A 16,276-nucleotide genomic window follows, 5' to 3' on the forward strand; every position below is an offset into this window, starting at 1 on the left:
GAGTATAAAAAGCTATTACAAAAAGAAACTGGTAAAGTGATAAAGTATTGACCCAGTGGGCAAGGAAATGAATTATATAACTATAGAATGCTGTGTGGGAAAATATGTACAGACAGGAGATGCATAAAAAGAGTCATTGTGCATGTTATTAGCTTGGACAGGAGTAAAAGAAAAAAAAAAAACATCCCTTCACTTTTTCTCCACCTTATGTTTCTGGATACACGTGACAGCTCCAAATTGCTCTGTGATGCTCTTGTCTTTATTTCCCATCTTCTTGGTTCATCTTTCTTCCATTCCTTCCACAGCTTTTAAGACCCCAACTCAAACTGAAAAAAAAAAAAAAAAAAAAGGAGGAGGAGGAAGAAGAATCACAGGATCAGGGGCTGGGGCTTGCTCATAACTCAGCATGACTCAGAGGAGTCTGTTTCTGGCACTTGTGTTTCTAGCCCTGGAAAGTGGGCAGAATAACACTTGTCCCAGCCACAAAGCAGGAACCTGTTGCTACCGAGTGGGAGGACGTGTGCCGCAGTCAACCTCTTTGGTGTCATTGTCACTTTCTCCTCGCCAGCCTCTCTTCAACTTGCTGGAAGCCTTGGTTGTGTGCTTCCCGCCCTGCCTTTTGACCCACAACCACAACCCTTCCTGGCCCATCCCTGTAAAATGATTTTTTTTTTTTTTTTGCCTATGGCATCAACAGGTTTTAGTCTTTCTTCTTTCATATTTTCAGTTCAAGTGAACTAACAATTCATCAATATCTATAATCTATTTATCTACAACTTTTTTAAGAAACCACATAAAATCTCATTCCCATGTGAGCTTAAAATGCCAATTCTAATTGGAACCATGTGACATTTTCTTTAAGATCTATTAATCATATTTACAAATAAGAAAACTTAACTCCCTTTAGCGTTTGTAAGAATAGAGTAAGTAGGACAAACCCCTCAAACTCCTAATAATTTCTGTGGGAAACAAATTTTCTTAACACTGTACCAACTCAGTACCATGAAAAACTTTTCTTTCATATCTACACCCTGACCAAAAAGTAAATAAAAAGTTCGATTCCCATATTACTTCAAGAATATACATTTTTCCTGTGGGACATGGAATTATATAATAACTCCTACAACATAGTCCATACTTTTCCTTGTTTAATTCTTCACAATTATTGTTTTAAAGAGTGCAAAGGAAACTAAGCGAAGGGTGACATTGGGCTGGAGTCTTCTGATGTAAAATCATAGAGCTTTTAGGTATGCCTTACTTAAGTAAGACATAAGTCTTTTAAGTATGCCTTACCTAGTTGCTGTTTATCGTCAAACATACCTAAATGTCTGTTGTTTCGTCGCTAAATTGTCTCTGACTCTTTGTGACCCCATGGACTGCAGCACACCAGACTTCCCTATCCTTCACTATCTCCCAGAGTGTGCTCAAATGGATGGCATCACTGACTCGATGGATGTGAGTCTGAGTGAACTCCAGGAGTTGGTGATGGACAGGGAGGCCTGGTGTGCTGCGATTCATGGGGTCACAAAGGTCGGACATGACTGAGTGACTGCACTGAACTGAACTGAACTGAGTCAGTGATGCCATCCAACCATCTCATCCTCGGTTGCACCCTTCTCCTCCTGCCCTCAGTCTTTCCCAGCATCTGTAGTGTGTGACTATTTTAAAACAAACCTATCAGAGTGTCTGAGTACAGAGTTCAGTCAATAGTTTGCAAACATCTCTTTGCTTCTGTATATGCATTTAGCTACTGATATATCTTTTTCAATGGATGAAATAGACCTGAGCACATACAATAATAGAAAGCAAAAATTACCAGGTTTGGACTTCACTTCACAGCCAGAAAGATTCTGTTGAGTCTGCCAGCAGGGGATCTTGCGTATTAATACCCTACCTGGGAGAGCTGACATGTTGAAAATGAGATTAACACCTTCCTGCTTTACATTAACTAAGGCTAAAGTGTCATTTGCCTTATCAGGAGAAAAAAATTCAATACTAAAATGATAGGGTTGCCAACAAGGTTTGGTTTTAAGAAAATGTTAAAAATTTAAGTAGGATTCGTGTGTGTGTGTGTGTGTGTGTGTGTGGTGGTGGTGGTGGTGAGTCTTTGAAGATAAATATGTTGTGCAAATAAAAGCCAAAATAATCAGGATGACTTGAAAGCTAAATACAAACACATGTAGCACAGCAACTCCTTTTCAGGCCAATGCTAATTGACATTTGGCTTACAGTAAACAACTTGTCAGAGCACTAAAAAAATAATAAATTAATGAATCCACCATGTCAGAGAGTACTGATGCCCTGGTATTTGTTGCCAACACCAGACCAGCCTAGAAACAGAAGAGCTAATATAAATGATTTATTCGTTCAGATATAAGATAGCACTTTTTAATTCTCTCACTTCACAATCCATCTAGTTATATATTTACTAAAGATGAGCATTTAGATGAAAAAATATTAAAAATTCTAATGTAGGAAAGCCTCAAGATCACTGTCGAGTGTAAGTGGAAATGGGGCGGGAGAAGTGGGCTAGGAGTGGTCCAGTGTACCTCGGATCCAGAGGGACCACAAATGGGTGGACTTTTCCCAGGCTCAAAAGTCAGGCAGTCACCCACACGTCATCCTCAGGTGATAGAGCCCCTCTGCTGTGCCAGGTACCCTCCTAGGAGTGGCAGAGGGTCCAGAAAGGAGGACGTGAGTTCTTTGTCCTCCACCTCATAATCCAGTTTTGTAGACATATATCAACAATAGCTGAATTTCAAAGCAGACTCCAGTCAGAGCAGAGGCATCAATACTCCCAATGGGAGTCGCAAGGGAGGGAGAAGAATTCTCCCGGGAGGATCTGGGACAACTGCCCAGAGATTTCACTGTGAGCTGGATCCTACTGGATGGGTAGGATTTTAACAGGTGGGAAGGGAAGATGGTGGAGAGGGCTTTCTAGGTAGAGTGGACCCATTCATTATATTTTGACACCATGATCACATAGAGCATGATCGTTAAATAGACATGTGAAATACATCAATGGAAAACATGTTATTACAGAAAATACTGTCAGCAATCCACTTAAAAATAAACTACACATGTACACTGAATATACAAATGGTAAAAAAAAAAAAGGGGGGGAGGGGATGAGATTTTACTCTACTTGCTAAATGTCTACTATTCAGATCTCAAGAATAAAACATACCAGTAGCTGTTGTTTCTGTTCATCTCAGTGCTTCTAATTGCTGCTATCTTATGGGGTCTCAATGAGAAGGAAGGAGGAGGGGGGAATGAAGATACAAGAGAGTCTCAGGAATGCAAGCAATGTGAAGCTGGAACCCCACTCTAAGTACACTCATTCATTGTGCCAAAGGTGACCCTGGTCCGGTATTCAAAGGGAGCTGGAGGAGGACCAGCAGTTTTAAGGTAGCGCAAAGGAAGGCAACCTAATGCCTCCCTAAGGAGAAGCCGCAGAGGGCCGTGCTGGTGGAGGGAAGGATAATAGCAATAATAACAATAAAAGAAGAAAGAGTGGGGGTGGGGTAAGGTGGGCAGGAGTCCTGATAACTTGGGATGAGAAGGGAGGAAGGGGTGGAGGCAACCTCTGCAGGTGCTGGAGGAGGATATGTAAGTGAGGCAAACGAGGGAAGCTGTGAGGCAGGATGCAGGAACACACTCAGGGAGCTCCCAGGAATAATGGAGAGCACACGTTACATCATCAGGATCACTGAGACCCGAATCCTCTGGGAAGTCATGTCTTTTTTTTTTTTTTTTTTCCTGGTACAACGTGTTTTGAAGCTGAGCCTGGGGGTGGAGTGAAAGAGGAGGGGAAAATCACTGGGAAAAATTAAGCAGTCTGAAAGGAGTGTAAGATTATGAAGATAAATGTTTACCTCTCCCCGGCATCGTATCTCTTGAAATGAAACTGTTTTTGAATAGTGCTGCATGCCTACTGCAAGAATGTTGGCATTGTGAACAAATTGACTGTCTCAGATGATTTGACACATTTTGATTTCTGCTTAGGAAAATATCTGTTAATCCTATTAGAAAGAGAAGGAGAGGGTCCTGAGCAGGGAATGTAAGAGATCAAATCACTTCACCATCTTGATCATGCTGTCCCCAGGCCAAGGTCTTCAAGTCACAGCTATTGCCACAAGACCTGGAGCCTCATCCCTGCCTTGCTTGGCATCACTTCAAAATCCCTTCTTCTGCAGCCTCCCCCATCCTCATCATGGCACTGGCTGAAATCAAGACAACACTGGACAGCTGCCCTCTCCCTGGCAAACGAAAGCAGGAAAGAGATCTTATTTTATGCTTTCTCTTCGTGTCATTTTCCTTCTTTCCTTCCTATTCTCCTTTTCTCCCTTGTCCCTCCCCCCGTCCCTCTCTTCTTTTATATGGTTTGCTGTTTGCTAATATCCAACTCCAGACCATTCTTTGTGTTTGGCAAAGGAAGCGGTTTTATTGTGTGGTAACTCCAGGGGGTATATGGTGTCTATGATGTTGTCTAGGCTGAGCCTCCCCCGGGAAGGTTAACTACCTCTGGCCTACTCTCCTAGGGGGAAGGATGGTGAGGCACACTTCAACACCATTTCCTTTAGTAAGCAACTGGTTTGGTCCCAGCCCCGAGGTCCCCACGCTTCTCACAACAGTGCATCTCAGTGTCACCATGCCACTGATGGGGACCAGCTATCTGAGATCCAAATCTACCGACTGCCGATGAAGAGTAGGGGCAACAGAAGACATCTTCCCCCCCAAGCACTTTCTGAAAGAGGTTCTTTTTGGAGAAACACCCAAGTCTGATCAAAGGATCTGTTCATGTGTCTCAAGAGCCAGCGCTGGAGCCCAGCGTGTCGCTAAAAATATGCACTCACAGTCCTAGAAAATTGTATTCATTAAACCCTACCTACAGGTCCTCACCCAGAATCTGCTCTATGCCAAAGCAGCATGTTGCTGTTAATCCTCCTTTATAGATTAGGCAGTAAAATAAAGAGGGTGGGGCTGAAATGCAGGGGAAGTCTGCACACGTGTTTGGAAAAGAAGAAAAGGCACCGCGCAGGGATTTCTTGTTCTCTCCTTCATGTTCCCAGTGGCCGGGGCTGTCCAGACACCACTGAGAGGTGCAGGGCTTTTTCGCATTTACAGTATTTTCACTTCCACAGGGTAAGTGCTCCATGTAAAATGGGAATTTAGAACCAGATCAAATAAATGCCTTCAAACTGTGGCACATTGCTAATTCTGGATTTCCTCCTCCCGCCTCCTTTGTAGGTTAAGGAAGAAATAGCAATAACCACAACCGACATTACTGAGCACTTACTATGTGCCAAGCGCTATGGCAAACATGCTTCTGTGTGTCACCTCAGTTCCTCCCTCTAGGTTCCCTACGAGGTGCAGGTGTCACTGGAATTTTGCAGAGGACGCCATGAAGGTGGTAGAAAGGTGAGCATGTAGGGGACAAAGCTGGGATCTGAACCCTCAGCTTCCAACATCTTGCTCTTCACATCTATGCCGTAGTGCCACCTCTAAGCAGTTCCTGGAAACATCCGTTCTGTGGTCTTTTCATCTAAGAGTTTGGTGACTGCACCTTAATAATAATTGCTATTGTCTTAATTTTTTTCAATCTTCTGCCATCAAATGGTAGGGTTCCACAAAGGCAGGGCCTGTGTCTCCCTCAACTTTGCACCCCCTGCGGTCCTTAAAGTATCTTGCCCAGAGTAGGAGTTAAAGAATTATTTGTTGAAATACACTTTACATTATCTCTGCACCTAAATAAAGCCCATCTAAACAAGTCCATTTCCCAAACACTGGGGTTTGCCTCTTCTTTGTAGCCGTCCTCTTCTTCCTGTTTTGTTTTCCAAAGGCTGATTTTGAACTAGAGGGACACTGCGGTTGTCTCGTCACTTAGCGTGATTTGAAAGTGAGAGTCTGTGTAGTGCTTTAGCCTGCCCTCAGCAATCAGGCCTCACACTCGCACGGCTCTGATTGTAGGAGTTGCCTTATTTGCATTGATGAGGATGAGCCAGCTGCTAGAGCATACAGAGCTGCACCTGACACAATCACCGAGCTCAGGATTAGCGCGGGGAATCAGGAATCCACTGTGCTGCGTGGCAATCTCAGCCCTACATTAGAGTCACTCATGCAAAATGACCCAAATTTGCAATGAGCACAATTAGCAATCCAAAGATGCATGTTAATTGGGGGGCTGGCGATTTTCCTACATTTCCCTAAATTAAAAATAATAAACATACTCTTTCCTAGAGGAGTCTGGGCATGAAAATAATGCAGGGGATTCTGAGTTTGTAAAAAAAGGGTAAACCCTTGAAAATGTGGATTCCTCGGCCCCCCACCCCCACCCCCACATACACACACCCGAGGTATTAAGTTTGGCATCAAATACGGTAAGGGCTTTGTGGTGTCATGATCCTTTTTGAATCAGTAGAAATCAGCTACTTATAAGGCTAAAAATAATAAAAACAGCAATAACTAATACGTAGAAAAGGGAAATTTAAGCTTTAAAGAGCTATTTACTATTTTATATTCTGTATTAATATTTGAGACTATCTTTGCATCACACAACACCACAGATACACCCAGTGATTTCAGGATTTCCTAAAAGTGCAAGAGATTATGTTGAATTTTTATGAAACAGAGTTTATAAATCAAATGGAACCTTCTCAAGCCCTGGGCTGTGTTTCCATGTGTCTGCAGTCTATAGGTATTGAAATGCTCACCTATACTTTAGAAAAAAAAACACACACACAACATTTTGCAAAAATTGAATAAATGATCATTCAAAGCAAAAGCATGCAGTTCAAAAGCTAAACCTCCCATTGGAGAACAGAAAATTTAATGAGCTTTTAATGGAATGCAATGCTCAGAGTAGTAAATTATTTGTTAGTTGACGATGCAATCAGCATGCTGATTAAGGTTGCTTGGTTTTTTACTAAACATTAACTGAATGAAAACGGGTAGTCCTTGTTCTGCTTGGGGGGCTTTAAGGAAGCAAATGGACTTTCAGAACAGAGATTGTCAATAAAGGTGAGTGCACTCCAGGTGTCATTTGAATATGATGATAAAATACTTCTGATAAATATTTAAAAGCATTTTAAATCCACAATGTTCGCCTAGTGTATTGTGGACTCTGTTTAAAGAAACAGTGGGCCTTAGCAGGGCCTAACAACAATCCCTCTATTTCTCTCTAGAAAGAAATATCTAGATCTGCTTTCTTTTATTGCAAAAGAGAAAAAAAGGGAGGTGGTATGCTTTGAAAATAGAAGCCAGCCTGGACTCTGGGACCAGGAACTGTTTGGGAGTTTGGAATATAAGCCTAAGAAAAGACAAAAAAGGACAAAAACCAAAACAAAGGAAAATATTCTGACCGCAAATAAAGAAGAGACATCTGTTTCTCTGGGTAGATTAAGATAAAAATTTAGGTAGTTCTGATATTTTGATGCTTTAAAATGATAGCTATTAGAATATATATATATATTTTTCAATTTATAAATGATGGCATTCTGAGAGCAAGAAGGACTGTGGTATCAGAGTTATATTCTGTCTAATTTAGGAGCTCTGCGAGGGGAGTAAAAGAAAAAGATCAAAAATTGGAAATAAATTATGCAATGCTTATTTTTGTTGTTGGATGGTTACTACAGAATTTATAAGTTATATTTTTCACCATATATTAATCAATATGTACATTAGCTATAAGTTATTGTTTCTGAGAGATTTTGTTACCAAATCTATTTAAATTGCTAGATTTATTTTCCCCTCAAAAAGAAGGATTTTTTTGTTTGTTTGTTTTTCTCCCTACCAATTGAAGAATTATGGGTTTCTAGGTTAATTTTCTTTGAACAGCTACAAAGTTCTTTTTCTATAAATCCTAATTAGTTTCATCATCGGTGATTCTCTGGCAATGGTCAGGTACCCTTAAAATCCGATAAATAACTACCTCTCACTTTTAACTATTCCTGTTTATGACCCAAGAGGTTAAAAGCCTTTGACTGGCATTTGACTTCTGACCTCATATAAATGTTATCTTATCAGTTCCTGCTTGTTAACTTGTATTGAGTGCTTGTCCCTGATGGCTTTTAGATAAAGGGTTGTGGGTTTTTTTCTTTTTTTTTCCTTTTTAATATATTTCCTATAGGAACTAAACCATTTGCTTTGTTCTCTGCTTAGTGCACTCCAGTCTACACAGAAAACCTGCTATAAATCTGTTATAAAGCTCCAAATATACCTTTATTTATTCCCAACATTATTTTAGTTTAGCTTTACGGGTGGGATTTGATGATTGAGAATATGTATTTATTATAATTAATAGCAGTAATTACTAGTGCTCTTAAGCCTTTAACATGTTAGTCAGAAAGCTGGTTAGCATGGTACACTTTTTTTTTAATGTAAAAAAATTAAAAGGAAAACAATTTTAGCTTTGCATTTTGCACCAGCATGAGATGAGTTAGAGAGATAATTTATGGAAATCTTGTCTCCACAGACTTCAGAATTCCGCCTAATGAGAGAGTCATCACTAAGATATATCTTTTTTAAAAAATCGAATCCAGACCATGAACAGTGCATTTTTGATCCTTTGGGGAGGAGGGTGGTGGCCTGGCGCCCTCCTTTGCCCTTCTGTCCTAAGAATTAAGAAGGATTTCGGCCTTTTATTCCTTTTGCAGCTGTGTGTGTTGTTCACACGTTCAAGTGTGTATGTGTGTGAGTCCAGTCTCTATATACAAATCTAAATACATTTGAATGTTTGCATTTTAAGCTCTCTCCATACCTTGATGGCATCATGAGAGTATTCTAGGCAGATGTTGGTGCTTCAGAGACTGCCTCATTTACAAGTGACCCACAGTGTGATTTCTAAACAAAATATTATATTAATTTCTGTGTGGAAAACAGGCAGAGAGGAGGGAAAGAAGGAAGAGGCAGCCATCTTGGAGTCCTTTTGCCTTTTAGCCTCCTTCTTCCTCTTCCCAAAGCTCGATAGTTAGAATATTATCTTCATTTTTAATTGGCCTTCAACATAATGCAGGAGGCATGTACAAGAGACCTTTGTATCTGTGTTTGGAGTAGAAAAAAGTTGTAACCTCTTTGGACTTTAAATAATAACTGCGACTATAGACAAACTACACCTATTATTCTCTATCCTTCTAAATAAATATACACATAAATGAAGCATATGCCACAGCTTCTAAGAGACCTGTACAAAACCTATTAAGGGAAACAAATGTCTATTTGGACCATTCATTTACTGCTATCTAAAGAATTAATATGTCAGTAAAGTTATCTGCCCTTCCTCCTCCCCATTCTTTCTTTTCTCCCCAAACACACACTCACATGTGCACACACAAACACACACATTCAGATACCCCCACTATGCAGCAGTGGCAACCCTAGAAACTTGCTTTTTTAAACAGGAATTCCCTTTCTCTTAGATCTGAAGTATTTCAGGAAGAATTAAAAGACCAGCTTCTATTTGTTATTTTATTTTAATTTTCTGTGTGTGGAGAGCTGCTCAGCTCTGCCACGTCCCAATACTGCTTTCATCACGCTCATATTCTGGCAACACACAGGTTTAACGCAATTTGTCCTAACTTTTCATTTCAACCATTGCTTTTTCTCAAAGTGGCCAGAGTTTAAAGACTCAAAAGCAAAGGGAAAAGAAATACCCCGGCAGGGGGAAAAACAAACCAACCCCCAAACTGGTGCTGGTATTCACAGCATTGACACATTCTCAAATGTTTTCTCTGTAGTTATAACACAAAAGCGCTTTCTTCCCTGTTTTGATGTGTTAAAGACAGAAAGAGAGAGGACCCTTGGAAGTGGTAAAAATAAGTATTTGGAAGCACAGGGAAGGTGTTTCCCCTTTGAATGTCCAGCATGTGTCAATAACTTAGATACTGACAGTTTAATATTAATTAACTTTAAAAATGAAAAGGGGGTGGGTGAAAAGTTAAATTTAAGCAAGTTATGTTGTCTCTGTTGAACTTTCAGCTCTGGGTTGCCTTCAGTTTTGTGTAATGAGATGTGCCCCTGAAGCCAGTCATTCTGCTGTCTCTGAAATAAGGGTGACCAGGATCCTAAGTCCCTCTGAAAAGGGTGTGAGTAGATCAATAACGAATTATTGTCTAATTCTGGCATTTGGCCGAAGAAACCACAAACTTTTACTTGTTTAGTGTCAGTAATCTGAACTCATTTTTCTAGTCAATAGTATTTGCAGATTGGTTTACTGGGCAAAACACATAAGGGTCTGAAACAAAAATCTGAATCCTAAACGCTCTCCTATTCTGATAGCTAAATTCTCTAAGTCGAATCCCAGAGTCTTTTACCATTGTATGCTGTATTCTTGCTTTTAAAAAACAAACAAGATTTAAACATATAAGCTAGATGATTTCAAAACTGGAACACATTACACCATCATTTATTTCTATTTAATTAATGTTTTAATATATAGTTGTAAATCTAACTATACCTAAGGCAAAAAAAGTATTTACTTAAATCAGTTTCTATTCCAATCAGAATGAACTCCCCAATCATTTTTGAAGTAATATTTTAAAATCATTGTGGTTAGTAACACTTGTAAATCATTGTAGTGAGAGGAAGAAGATGATGAAGGGTGATCAATGTCCTTGATTTTCTGTACAGCTATACCATCAAGCTTTATAAAGTTACCTAAGGGTGTATTAAAACATACTGCTTCTATGTATTTACATGCTTATAAACTTACCCTAAGAATATATTAAGAAATGCAGTCCATTTGATTTTTTTTTTTTCCATTCCTTGCCAAAAATCAAACCTGCTCTGTTTGGAAAAAAGCAGACACTTCTGTGATATCATGGAGTTTTTTGCATTTCAGTAAAGAAGTCAAGGACATGGGAATCAGAAATTCCCAAATTTTTAGGTCTCAAGGTATTACTGTAAAGGTTTTATCCCTTCCTCTGTGAAGACTGATGCAGATGGATTTCTCATTGCCTTTGGTCTCTGTCCTCTTTCTTTCGTGTTTCCTTTATTTGTATAAATTAGCGTTGTCCTTTCTTACTAGAATGTTTGATTTGGGCATATTCTCTCACATACATTCTCAGTCTCACTCCCCCCAGCTTGTCTGGGGAGTGGTTTTCCTTACTTAAAAAGCTTTGTAATTCAGACTCAGAGTGCCAGGGCCTTTTTTTTTTTTTTTTTATTCATCTGGACATGCTCAAAGGTCACACTCAAGATCATAAGCTATGTTTATATCCTTCTTATGGGCAAATGATGAAAATAATATCCACACGCATCTGATACTAGGGGTATGGCCTGGACACACACCTTGCCGTCTTCCCCTTGGCCTCTCCTGCCCTGAAGAATGAATACCTCCCTCTCCAAAGTTGATGCTTCGAAGTGACCAGTCAGATGTTGGCAGGTCAGCTGGCCGTCCTCTTGGACAGAGGGTTCATAAATCAGAGAAATGTTGGTGTGGTTGAAAGAAGAAGGTAGTCCAGCCTGAGGGAAACCACGTAAATCTCTCCCGGAGCATTGTTCCCGGTAGGGAGTTGGGGGTGAGAGTTGGGGTAGCTCCTGGGGTCTCGGCTGTTATTAATGCCCCAGCCTCCTGCAGTGGGTGCTAACTTGTTGTGCATGAGAGCTGCCACCACCCTTCCCAAACGTCGGGCGATTGGAAAAGTCAAGCACTGCTGAGCCCTGATTTTCATTTAATAGTCAAAACCAAGATGCATTGGGCTATGAAGATAGGACAGCTCCCTTGAAAAGATTATTTGAACTACAAAGGCATTCATTTAGGGCTAGCCATGTTGCAAAAGGGCCTGCTAGAAATTAGCAGCCTGTCCTGGTATTTGGAGAGCAAGAGTGACAACTTATTGGAAGTTCTCAAGGAATCATTTATATTTCACACTCCACTAGGCAGCTGATTTGAGATTGTCTGTTAGCATAACAAAGGCTCTGAGCCTGTGAACTTCAGAAACCTTTCGACCTCTTAGCTGCTGGCATGAATAGCCCCCAGTCCTGCCTATAGAGATCTCCCAAAGCTCCCCTGTTCGTGGCTAAATTGTTAATCAGGGTAATTTAATATAGTTTTCAATATGCCTCATCTCTTATTGGGAAAGGTATTCACAGCTCCCCTACCCCTGGAAAAAAAAAAAGTTCTTTTATTCAAGTGTGAGAGGGGCAGCTGCAGACAGACCAGCATCCCTGGCTGCTCCCCCCAAACCCCCTCTGTAGCAGCAGTAATGTTCTGAGCAGCAACCATAGTGAAGGGCCAGAAAAAGAAACTTCGACAAGCACCCCTCTGCACACACTCTAACCTGAAACTGAAATTCCAGTCTGTTTATGCCAGGAACCGACAAAACAAAACCCCAAAGCTCAGCCATAACTGAAACCTCAGCTCACACACACACACACACACACACACACACACACACGCCACACCCCCTTCTCCACCCTCTCTTTACCCCCACCCCTCTCCTTCCTCCTCATCTCCCAACCAAGCTTCTCTTCTGGCTCCCGTCAAGACAAAACGCACCGGAGCCCAGGGCCTGCTAATTTTCATTTCTCTCCCTCTTTGGAGGCAGCCCACACCGTCCTGCACGCTCCTTCACAGTCACCCTCCGCCCGGAGCCCGCAGCCTCTCCCTGTGTCACACACACTTGCTCTCACCCGCTCCCTCGCACACTATCAATTCACATGCACATTAGTTAGCTGAAAAGAGCCAGAGCACAAATATATTCATTTTAATCCAGTTAAGACCTAAGAGGTCTCAGAGGATATTCTTCCATAGTTTGAAAACCAAGTCTGAAACTCAGATTTGGCTACACTGTTTCATCTCAAAGAGCCTATGGTGTGCCTTTCTTTCACTTTCTGCCAGTACATATTGTAAAAAATAAATAAATAAAGTGAATGAAAAACAGTCACAAGCAAACCACCCAGCTTCAGGCAGACACTGCTCACATATCATCACTATGTTGTCTTATTTTTAATGACTGTGTTTCTTGTACCCATGTGCAAAGTCAGAATTTCATACAAGAGAAGGAAAAAAAAAATGAAATCACTATTTTTTTAAATTAAAAATGTAAGGATACAATCTCTTCATCTCATTTTTCCACATCAAAATTTAAAGATATTTATAATCTTTAATCTTTCATTTCCCACATGAGAATTTGAAGACATCTCTGCAAAATGTATCTGGGTATTTCCCGATCCCTTTGGTGGTGATTTTCTGTGCAATTGCGCTCCGTCTTTGTGCGAGTTGAGGCCCTGTGTCTTGCTTCTTCCTGGAACAGCCATTTCTTGTGTGCCCTGCTTTGGTTGGTGGGCTTGCCTCAGCTCCTGAAGTTGGATAAAGCCAGGATCTAGTGCCTGAAGTATTTGCTTTGAATTTGCTCTAGTTAGAGTGGTCCCTGGTGGGGGTGGGGAGACTTTCTTCACTCACTTGGGATTGTAATCTGGCATCTCAGAATCACTAAGATGGGAGACAAATTTCTGTTTACAGGATCAGGAAAGGATTACTAACCTCCAAAACAGAAGTACAAATATAAGCCCACAATTAAAAAAACATAACAAAACAAACAGCTCAACCTCTTTCCCAAGATAATTTTTCGTGGAGTTGAAAGAATAAAAGGTTTTTAAAAAACATTTCTTAGTCAATTTTAACATCTAAACAATACCCAGAAGTGACACTTTAGAAAATAAAATAAGTATATCTGGCTATTATACAACAATCTTAAAATCTGCATTTTCCTTACCATAAAAAGGGATTCTCACAGCTTTAATTTCAGTGCTGCCAAAGTTTTTAAATTATAAGCATCTTTGTCAATGATCTGTGCATTTTCATTTTAATGTTGGGCTTTTTTATTTTATTTTGTAAATAGCGATTTTCATTTTCCTGATGTCTTAAACCAGAATATCTCTAAAAATATTAATTGATAGTTACTGCAAATCAGTGGATAAATATTTCTGGTTTCTCTTTTTTAAAAATCAAATATAATTCAGAAATAATTCCTATATAAATTAACAGAAATTTAACTTTCAAAAGATGTTTAGAGAGAAAAAAATATTATGGCTTTTAAACCCAAGAAAGAAAAAATATACAATTTGCATTTTTTCAGTGCTTTTGCTTAACATTTTTTTCATTAGCTTTTTATTCATTAGAATTTATGATCCATGTCCATCATTACACTTTCACATCTCTGATTTCTGTTAAATTTTCTAACAGAGGTTAATAAATATAAAGGGGTAAAAAGGCCTATTTGCTTTCATCTAAAGTGCTCAGTATTTCAAGATTATTTGTATTTGCATTAAAATTTTTTTCATGTTCTAATTTAAATTATTTAAATTGGCCTGAAATTAATTCTATTTGGAGTTAAAAAGTAATAGGAGGATTTTTTTTTAAAGGAATTAAATAACATGATTTTGCTTAATTATAACATTTTCTTAATGTTGGGCCATCTAACAACACCCTCTCTAGCATGGCACAGTTTGGGCTTCATATTTATGGAAGAAATAGGGTTGGGGGGAGAAGGATGTATATTTGGAATGGTGTTTGACAGGGGGAATGAACGCAGACACCAGAACAATTATATTACAATCCCATTGGGAATGCCAGCACCAAATTTAGCCAGACTGATGGGGTACTGTCTAGACGGTCCCTTTTGTGTATCAGCTGTTTTTCCCCTGCTTTATTGCACTGCCTGAATGTGTGAGTTGAACATGCATATGGATCCCAAACATAACCATTCCAGCAACCATACATTGCTGTTAAATTCTCTCATTTGGCTGAGAATCAAGGGTTGTGTATTCCTACTGTATTCCCTTTACAATATTTTGTAATTAAAATGCAGCTTCCAGAATTAGAGGTTTAACAAAGGTCATAAGACAAAGTAGAAAGTGCCTAGGCTGTTTTTTTTATATGAAAAAAAAAAAATGTACTAAGTAAACATTTCTATCTTCTCAAACATGTCCACCTCTTTTCTACAGAAGTAAAAGAAAGCCAGAAAGAAAAGAAATAAAACAATGAGTGGAAAGAGGCAAAATAGATGTAAATTACCACCTTTCCTTTTGAAAAGGGTAAAGGATAGAAAGAAAGAATATTTATTAAATGTTTACAGTATAATTAATGGCAGTGTGTGTGGTTTTTCTTTTTTTTTTTTTTTCTTCTTTTCCTTCTTTTTATTTGGTATACCAAATAGAATTCAGTAATCAGGGTTCTTGTGAGGCCTTAGAAATAGATTCTCAAACTCTTTTAAATAAATGCTTATAAGATTGCAGTACTGTTACTGGAGAGAGAGGAAATCCCAGAGATATTTCTCTTCTGGGCTACAGTCAGGATTTTGTTTTGTTTGTCAAGACAGTGTAGGAAGGCTAGGACTTAGTTATATGTGACTACAGTATCCACACAAAATATTCATTGTTCAAAGGAGCAGAAATGCACCCCTAAATAGGATGCACACTCCCTGGGTGATGGGTACTAGGGTTGGATGCCTTTGCTAACAACCAAGAATTTAAAATGAACACAAATTAATTATTCAAATTAGAGAGTAAGAAATAGAAAGACACATTAATGCTAATGAAAGTAGGTATCAGAGCTACTTCTTTCTATGAAAGGTTTATCAATAATTTTTGTCACCAAGAATGAAAAGGTTTAAGAAATTGGAATTCCACAAAATGTAAGACACCATAAATAAAATTCTTGTCTTGCAGTAGAAGCCCAAATGAATCCACTGTTTCAGGAAAGAGAATCCCATGTTTCACAGAACATTAATAAATTTTATTAATATGTACATACAAACTATTTGGAGCAGGAATTCTATTTTCCATGTGCTGAAAAAAAATTTTTGCCTTAACAAAAAGGAAAATGGTAAACTTTTTTTGCCCTTAAGGAAAATAAAATCAAAGTTAAAGTCAGTGACATAAAAATATTTTTAGTAGTTATATGGTTTGGGGCACTAAATTTTGTCAGTAACTAACTAATGGATTTTTAAAATAATAATTTCCTATGCTTTACCACTGGAATTCAGTAACTACCACCTCCTATGGACAATGAAGACTTTGTCCATCTTTTGAAGATTGGGTATTGAAAAGAAGGCTGGAGGAAAGAGAAAGTAAATTTTGTTCCCAATTTTACTGGCTAGAACATCTCTTTTTTTCAGATCACAAATCAACAACCATAAGATAAGCTCTGGATATAGGGCTGGAGAAATTTCCTGTTTGGAAGAAGGTATGAGGTTTGAACAACTGACGTTAAACATGACGATCTTGAGTGGGCACTTGTAGGCAGTAATGTTAAAAACCTCTGAGATATAACTTT

General features: G+C 39.1%; 1 long non-coding RNA gene across 4 annotated transcripts in view; it reads left to right on the top strand.

The window, feature by feature from the left end:
• The first annotated feature begins 6,952 nt into the window (after positions 1 to 6,952).
• The window catches only part of LOC114114910 (uncharacterized), a 40,382-nt gene continuing 31,058 nt past the window's right edge, over positions 6,953 to 16,276 (top strand). For 3 of the 4 annotated variants that reach the window (XR_003589477.2, XR_003589479.2, XR_009600923.1), the window contains exon 1: positions 6,953 to 7,020. This is a non-coding gene — a long non-coding RNA (uncharacterized LOC114114910). Of the gene's footprint in view, positions 7,021 to 16,118; positions 16,187 to 16,276 lie in introns of all 4 variants that reach the window. The other variant, XR_003589478.2, reaches the window with a different exon arrangement.

The sequence above is a fragment of the Ovis aries genome, chromosome 5 (genome assembly GCF_016772045.2).
Source record: "Ovis aries strain OAR_USU_Benz2616 breed Rambouillet chromosome 5, ARS-UI_Ramb_v3.0, whole genome shotgun sequence".
Taxonomy (NCBI): domain Eukaryota; kingdom Metazoa; phylum Chordata; class Mammalia; order Artiodactyla; family Bovidae; genus Ovis; species Ovis aries.